The sequence below is a fragment of the Solanum dulcamara genome, chromosome 1 (assembly GCF_947179165.1).
Source record: "Solanum dulcamara chromosome 1, daSolDulc1.2, whole genome shotgun sequence".
Classification (NCBI taxonomy): Eukaryota; Viridiplantae; Streptophyta; class Magnoliopsida; order Solanales; family Solanaceae; genus Solanum; species Solanum dulcamara.
In genome coordinates, this window is record NC_077237.1 from 34,174,113 (window position 1) to 34,180,608 (window position 6,496).

The 6,496-nt window shown below is 39.7% G+C and overlaps 1 long non-coding RNA gene across 1 annotated transcript; it reads right to left on the bottom strand.

The window, feature by feature from the left end:
- Positions 1 to 1,902: 1,902 nt before the first annotated feature.
- Positions 1,903 to 3,876, bottom strand: LOC129887755 (uncharacterized). The gene is made up of 3 exons (XR_008766472.1): positions 3,820 to 3,876; positions 3,172 to 3,218; positions 1,903 to 1,981 (listed from the first exon to the last, which is right to left on the bottom strand). It is a non-coding gene; the product is annotated as an uncharacterized LOC129887755 (long non-coding RNA).
- Positions 3,877 to 6,496: the final 2,620 nt, after the last annotated feature.

Genomic DNA, 6,496 nt, shown 5'->3' on the forward strand with positions numbered 1-6,496 from the left:
TTCCAAGAATTACTTAGCACCTGTAGTTGTTCCAATCCCTATTAGGTAGTGCTAGTATTCTGACGATAACTATTCTAGGTTTTCTTGAAGTAGTGGTTTTGTCCCAACCTATATCCTTTGTTTCTTGGGACGAATAAAAGTTACGTCATTTGTTCCTTAAGTTTTCCATCCTCGTCCCTTAAGGATTCCACTATTTTTGGGGCGACGTTGTGTATACGCGTCATTTCTTTGTATCTTAAGCCCCATGCTCTTACTCCGTTCTCAATGCAGGCCTTTAACTTAGGCAACGCGTACGAAGTGCATCTTACTAGTGGTTCCAATTTATCCCTGCATACTCGTATCACACTGTTCAGTTCATACTTACATATCCCCCTTTTAATTCGTATTCCTGTTTAGTTCCTGACACCTCCTTGAGGTGCTTCTGTCTAAAGCTCTTTCCCCAATTAGTCGGTGGAGAACTATAAGCTGTTATCGTAACCCTTCTTTCAATCATTGTTGGAAGAAAACAGAACCTCTTAAACATCACAGTACTTCTTCTAATACTTGACCTACCTGGTCTCCTTCTGAGTTTATCCTCGAGTTATGAACAACTCATCTAATTTACAATTAGGAGTTGAGGGCTTGGATTATTTTTTTCAAAAAGAGTGAAACTCATTCGCGGGACATCTTATCCTTCACCCTGAGCCCTCTGTTTATATTTCTACAGTACAAATACGGCTGGAGATACCGTAGTCTGAACTTTACTACTTAATTAAGCTTTTGTTACTCCGAAATAAAATTCTTCAAGTAAAAAAAAAGTGCCCCTTGTCGGCGACCTGAAAGATACCTCTTACAGTTTTAGTTAAACACAGTAGGGGTATTTGGTATCAATTTCTCGGGCATCTCAAAAATCTATGCTTTACTTCCTTTTTCTTGTTCTGGGAAAATTTCGGCAGAGTTTCCTCTACATTTCTTACTTATCCCAAAACCTGCATGCAGAAAATACCAACAATGTCTCACAGGGCCAGCATATATATTTACATGTCATATCACAGCCGCACAGGGCTTTCAATGTCATTTTTTTTTTCCGCAGCCACACAGGGCTTTCAACGTCAACAATAATATAAAAATATTAGACTTACCTCATATGTCCAACTTCAAACTGCAACTATTGCACTTCCTGACTGCTTTCCCTTCAGGTTTCAGCTTTACATTTTAAATAATACTTCACTACCTTACCAAACAGATATCTTCCGTGCCTTCACTTTACTTACCTGCGTGCTTTGTAACTTTTCATGTCATCAATTACTCTCTTTTGTTGGTGTCATCCTTCTGTTAAGATCCAAGGTTAGTATAAGGAATTTTTTTCCTATGACTCAGATCTAAAGCACGATCTCAGATGTAGAAGAAAGGTAACATCCTAAATGTCCTATAGCTTCCTGTTTATAGATGTGGCGCGCAACACATCGATAACCAAGACTCTATTAGACACGGTCTGCAGACACTCCGAGGACGAACTGCTCTGATACCACTTCTGTCACGACCCAACCCCGTAGGCCGCGACTGGGGTCCGACCTGGACCCCCCGTACATATATCTATTAGCTGAGGTCACATTGAATCGTAAATAAGACAATATCATGTAATAGAGCCCCACTGGCGATAACATTTTCATAAACTGTAGCCCTTTTCGTTTGTATCACAACATGACAGGGCACGCAAGCTGACAAGGCTGCCATAACATAATAATATATATCATATATCATGTAGACCCAGCTTAATCAAACTGACATACACAACCCACATATACATGTCTGCAGACCTCTAAACATATAAATGACAACATATGGCGGGACAGGGCCCCCGCCGTACCCCTGAATGGATAAAACAATTTCTATACATCCGTGGACAGTATCAAAAACTAGGCTCCGATACAATGAAGCCTCTTCCAGCTGAGCTGCATGGAATCCTAAGCTGACGGACTCCCAAAATCTGTATCTGTACCTGCGGGCATGAACGCAGCCCCCCGAGAAAGGGGGTCAGTACGATATGTGTACTGAGTATGTAAAACATAATATAAAACAACTGGAAACACATCTGAGATAGAGAATCAGGGGATAAGATATCAATTCAGAAACCTGTACCTGTACTTTATGAATTATAAAAACATGCATGTTCGAGTCATATCATATAGCCGGCCCTTTCGGGGGTCCGGTGAATCATCTCTGTAAAATCATCTCTGTAAAACCATCATGGCCCCAGTGCCATCACCACCTTATTACAACACATCATCATATATTTATACACGTATCCTGGCCCTCTATTGAGGGACTCAGTGAATAATGCAGTGAACTGTGCACGAGAACATATCCTGGCCCGGGACTCAGGGAAAGAAGTGTTACAATATACACGAGTAGAGTAGTGAGTAACTATATGCAATTTAAATCATTATCAGAGACTCGACAGAATAAGAAAGTTAAGCTTTTATTTGAGAACCCGAGTAGCGGTGTAGTCATCTCGAGTGTCCTCTAAATGCCATTATGGGCTGTCTCAATTATAATCTCGGGGCTCCTAGACATGTACTAAAGTAAAGCCAAATCGCTTATGGAACCAGAAACATTTGTTAACATATAGTCTGTAAGACTTGGAGCCTGTACATTTGTTACCTTTTTAACATATAAAAGTTTCCAGGGAAATAGTTCGATTATTATAAAAGTTCGATATTCAGACGTAAATAAGAGATGCTAAGAATGGAGTTACGCCGGAACTCATATGATGTTTAACCTACAACTAAGACATGCCAGAAGAAGAAAGAGAATAAACTATATATGGTCTGTACTTTTCTTTATGGGATCTGCATACACATATTTCATACCCGGCCCATCATGGGGCTCGGTGAATCATTATGGCATCATAATCTCACTTTCGTACCAAACATGTATCAAAGGAAATGAGAGATAGCTTTCCAAATACTAGTGTTTAATACATAGAAGCCTTACTAGGCAATACTCAATTCTTGCAGAAATTCCAATACTAAGCAGTGGATATGGGTTATGAGGCATACTTGGAGTTTTGGGAATGGAATTATCCCCACATTCCACACACACTTCACTTAAGGCTAAAACTTGCCAAAAGGAAAGAAAGATAATTGTACGTGCTTATACCAAAACATGCCACAAGAAAGCTTTACATACCTTTTAGGAGTTACCCTTTATCCTGCTCGTCTCGTCGTCTTCCGAACCTATTCAATATGAAAGTAATACGAATATCAACTACTCTTAACTTTCCAGCATCTTGGATTACGCCTTAATGTTAATGGAATCTATTGCCTTAGTTGTTTCCTCGACTAGTCCTTTAGTTTGTTAAGGCGTTAACGAAAATTGGGCAGCACCTCCCCTATAATGTGCCCTATCCAAATTTCCAATCAGGTCCCTAAGACCTACAGCCAACCAACAACAACAACCTGCAGCAATTCATACCAACAATATACAGCATACACTCCAAACAACTTATTCCAAAAATACGATATCTCAATAGGGCGTCTAGCCTTTATTTTGTGACGCCTTTAATTATACATAACAAGGGGTCATGTGGCTTCTACCAGCAGCACCCTAACCCACATTAGGACATATTTAGGCCCTGCAACAACAAGCCACACCCCTGCAGAGCAACTCACAAGAACAACACTTTGTTTCGACAACAATTCAACTATAACGACTACAAATTAGTTTATTCCGAACGCCAAGTATTTCTAAGCCATTTTCATATTTCCAGCCACCAATAGGGAGTGTAACATGCTCCATAAGAACACATAAAGCTCAAATTTAAATAAGAAACCTTACCTTACGTTAAACTTGTCAAACTCGCCAAAACTATCCAAAATGTGAAATCTGGACAGCTTACTGTTTTACCTTGTCGCTTCGTTTCGAAGGGGTAATGGAGGGAAACAGGATTTACGTCCTTCATGAAAGTTATAGACATGTGTATTAGGGTCGCAAACAATTTCGAATCATCCCTACATCAATTTTGTACAAAAAGATATGACCAAAATACTCACAGCTGTCCGTGTAGGATTTCCAAAACCAAATTTGAGCAGTACCTCCTCTACACTTCATCACCACTTTTCAAGCTGATACAAGTGGAACTGGATTTTGGAGTCTGAATGAAAGTTATAGAACCACGAAATACCTTTCCAAAACATATTAAATCACTTGAAACGAATCTGTATACAAGAAGTTATACGATTATTACTAACCACTGTCCCTTCCAAAAACGGGTTTATTAATTAACGTTTTCTCTTATTTTCTCTTCCAAATTCCAATTGCAAAGCTGGAGTTTTACTTCCATGAAGGTCTTAAAATACATATATACATATCCACGTACTTAAGATACACCGTATATAATTAATTCACGGAAGAAAATTGGAAAACAAACCTTTAAACTTCAAGAACCATGGCTGCTTCTCTATTTCTCTCCCTCACGTTTTTTTCTCTCTAAGTTGGCTGATGTTTTGATGGATAACTGAAATATATGATATATATCAACATATATATGTGGCTTTAGGGTGTAACACGTGTCAACCCCAAGAGGTGACACGTGTCCAGCCCCTATTGGGCCACCGTATCATGCTGCCAACTATGGGCTGCCACGTGGCAGTGGGGTCCACCACCCCCCAAGCAGGTGGGTCACCTACTTGCTTGAGGTGCTGCCACGTGTCGCTTCTTCATTGGCTACAACGTGTCGTCTTTTTTTTTTTCCTTCCTCGTGGGCTCGTAATCTCGTCTTATTTTATATACCTATGTAATCCGTGCTACGTAAGTTTGATATATGCTTAAGTAGCTCAAGTGCATATGACTTTTAACTTAGTAGCTTACATAGGTAAATCGAGTCCTACGACTCATTACTTGACCTCCAATTCCTTTCGGACTCTTATGATTTCATCTCCAACCTTCTCTAGTATGGGGTATCACATTCTCCCTTCCTTAGAGACGTTTGATAGTGTCGTAACTTAAGTGGCTCACATGCTAACTTTTAAGTAACTTAAGGGACATTACGAGTTTAAAAAGGGTGGGGTGTAACATTTCCAGCCACCAATAGGGTGTGTAACATGCTCCATCAGAACACATAATGCTCAAATTTAAATAAGAAACCTTACCTTACGTTAAACTTGTCAAACTCGCCAAAACTATCCAAAATGTGAAATCTGGACAGTTTACTGTTTTACTTTGTCGCTTCGTTTCGAAGGGGTAATGGAGGGAAAAAGGATTTACGTCCTTCATTAAAGTTATAGACATGTGTATTAGGGTCGCAACCAATTTGAATCATCCCTACATCAATTTTGTACAAAAAGATATGACCAAAATACTTACAGCTGTCCGTGTAGAATTTCCAACACCAAATCTGAGCAGTACCTCCTCTACGCTTTATCACCATTTTTCGAGCTGATACATGTAAAACTGGATTTTGTAGTCTGAATGAAAATTATAGATAAACGAAATACCTTTCCAAAACATATTAAATCACTCGAAACGAATCTCTACACAAGAAGTTATACCAATATTACTAACCACTGTCCCTTCCAAAAACGGGTTGGTTAATTAGCGTTTTCTTATTTTCTCTTCCAAATTCCAATTGAAAAGCTGGAGTTTTACTTCCATGAAGGTCTTAAAATACATATATACGTATCCACATACTTAAGGTACACCGTATATAATTAATTCACGGAAGAAAATTGGAAAACTCACCTTTAATTCTTCAAAAATGTTGCTGCCTTGTTCCTTTTGGTTCTTCACGTTTTTCCTCTCATTTGGCTGATGTTTTTGGATGGAAAATGAGTTAAAGAGTCAGCCAACATGTATATATACACCTCCTTATGAGGTGACACGTGGCAGCCCCCTAGGGTGACACGTGGCAGCCTCCTAGGGTGACACCTCGTCTAAGCTTCCAATACAAAACTGCCACGTGGCAGCGTGGGGTCCATCCCAAGTAGGTGAGTCACCTGCCTGCTTGTCACCTGCTTGCTTCACTTTCGTAAGTTCGGAAACTAGTTTTTGCTCCCTCTCGTAGGTTCGTAATCTCGTTTCACTTTAAGAGTCTATGAAACCCTTTCTACGTAAGCTTGGTATGTAATCAAGTAACTCACGTATGTAAGATTTCTAAATTAGTAGCTTACGTAGATAAGTCGAGTCCTACGACTCGTTACTTGGCCTCCGATTCCTTCCGGATTCTTATGATTCCCCTTCCAACCTTCTCTAGTATGGGGTATCACATTCTCCCTTCCTTAGAGCCGTTTGATAGTGTCGTAGCGTATCCGGCTCACATGATAATGTCCAAGGAACTTATGAGACATTCTGAGTTTAAAAAGGGTGGGGTGTAACATCTAATTTAGGAAATAGATGGTGCAACCCACCTTCACTCCAAGAAACAAAGGATACAGGTTGGGACAAAGCTACTACTTTGAGAAAACCTGGAATAGTTATCGTCAGAATACTAGCACTGCCTAATTGAAATTGGAATGAC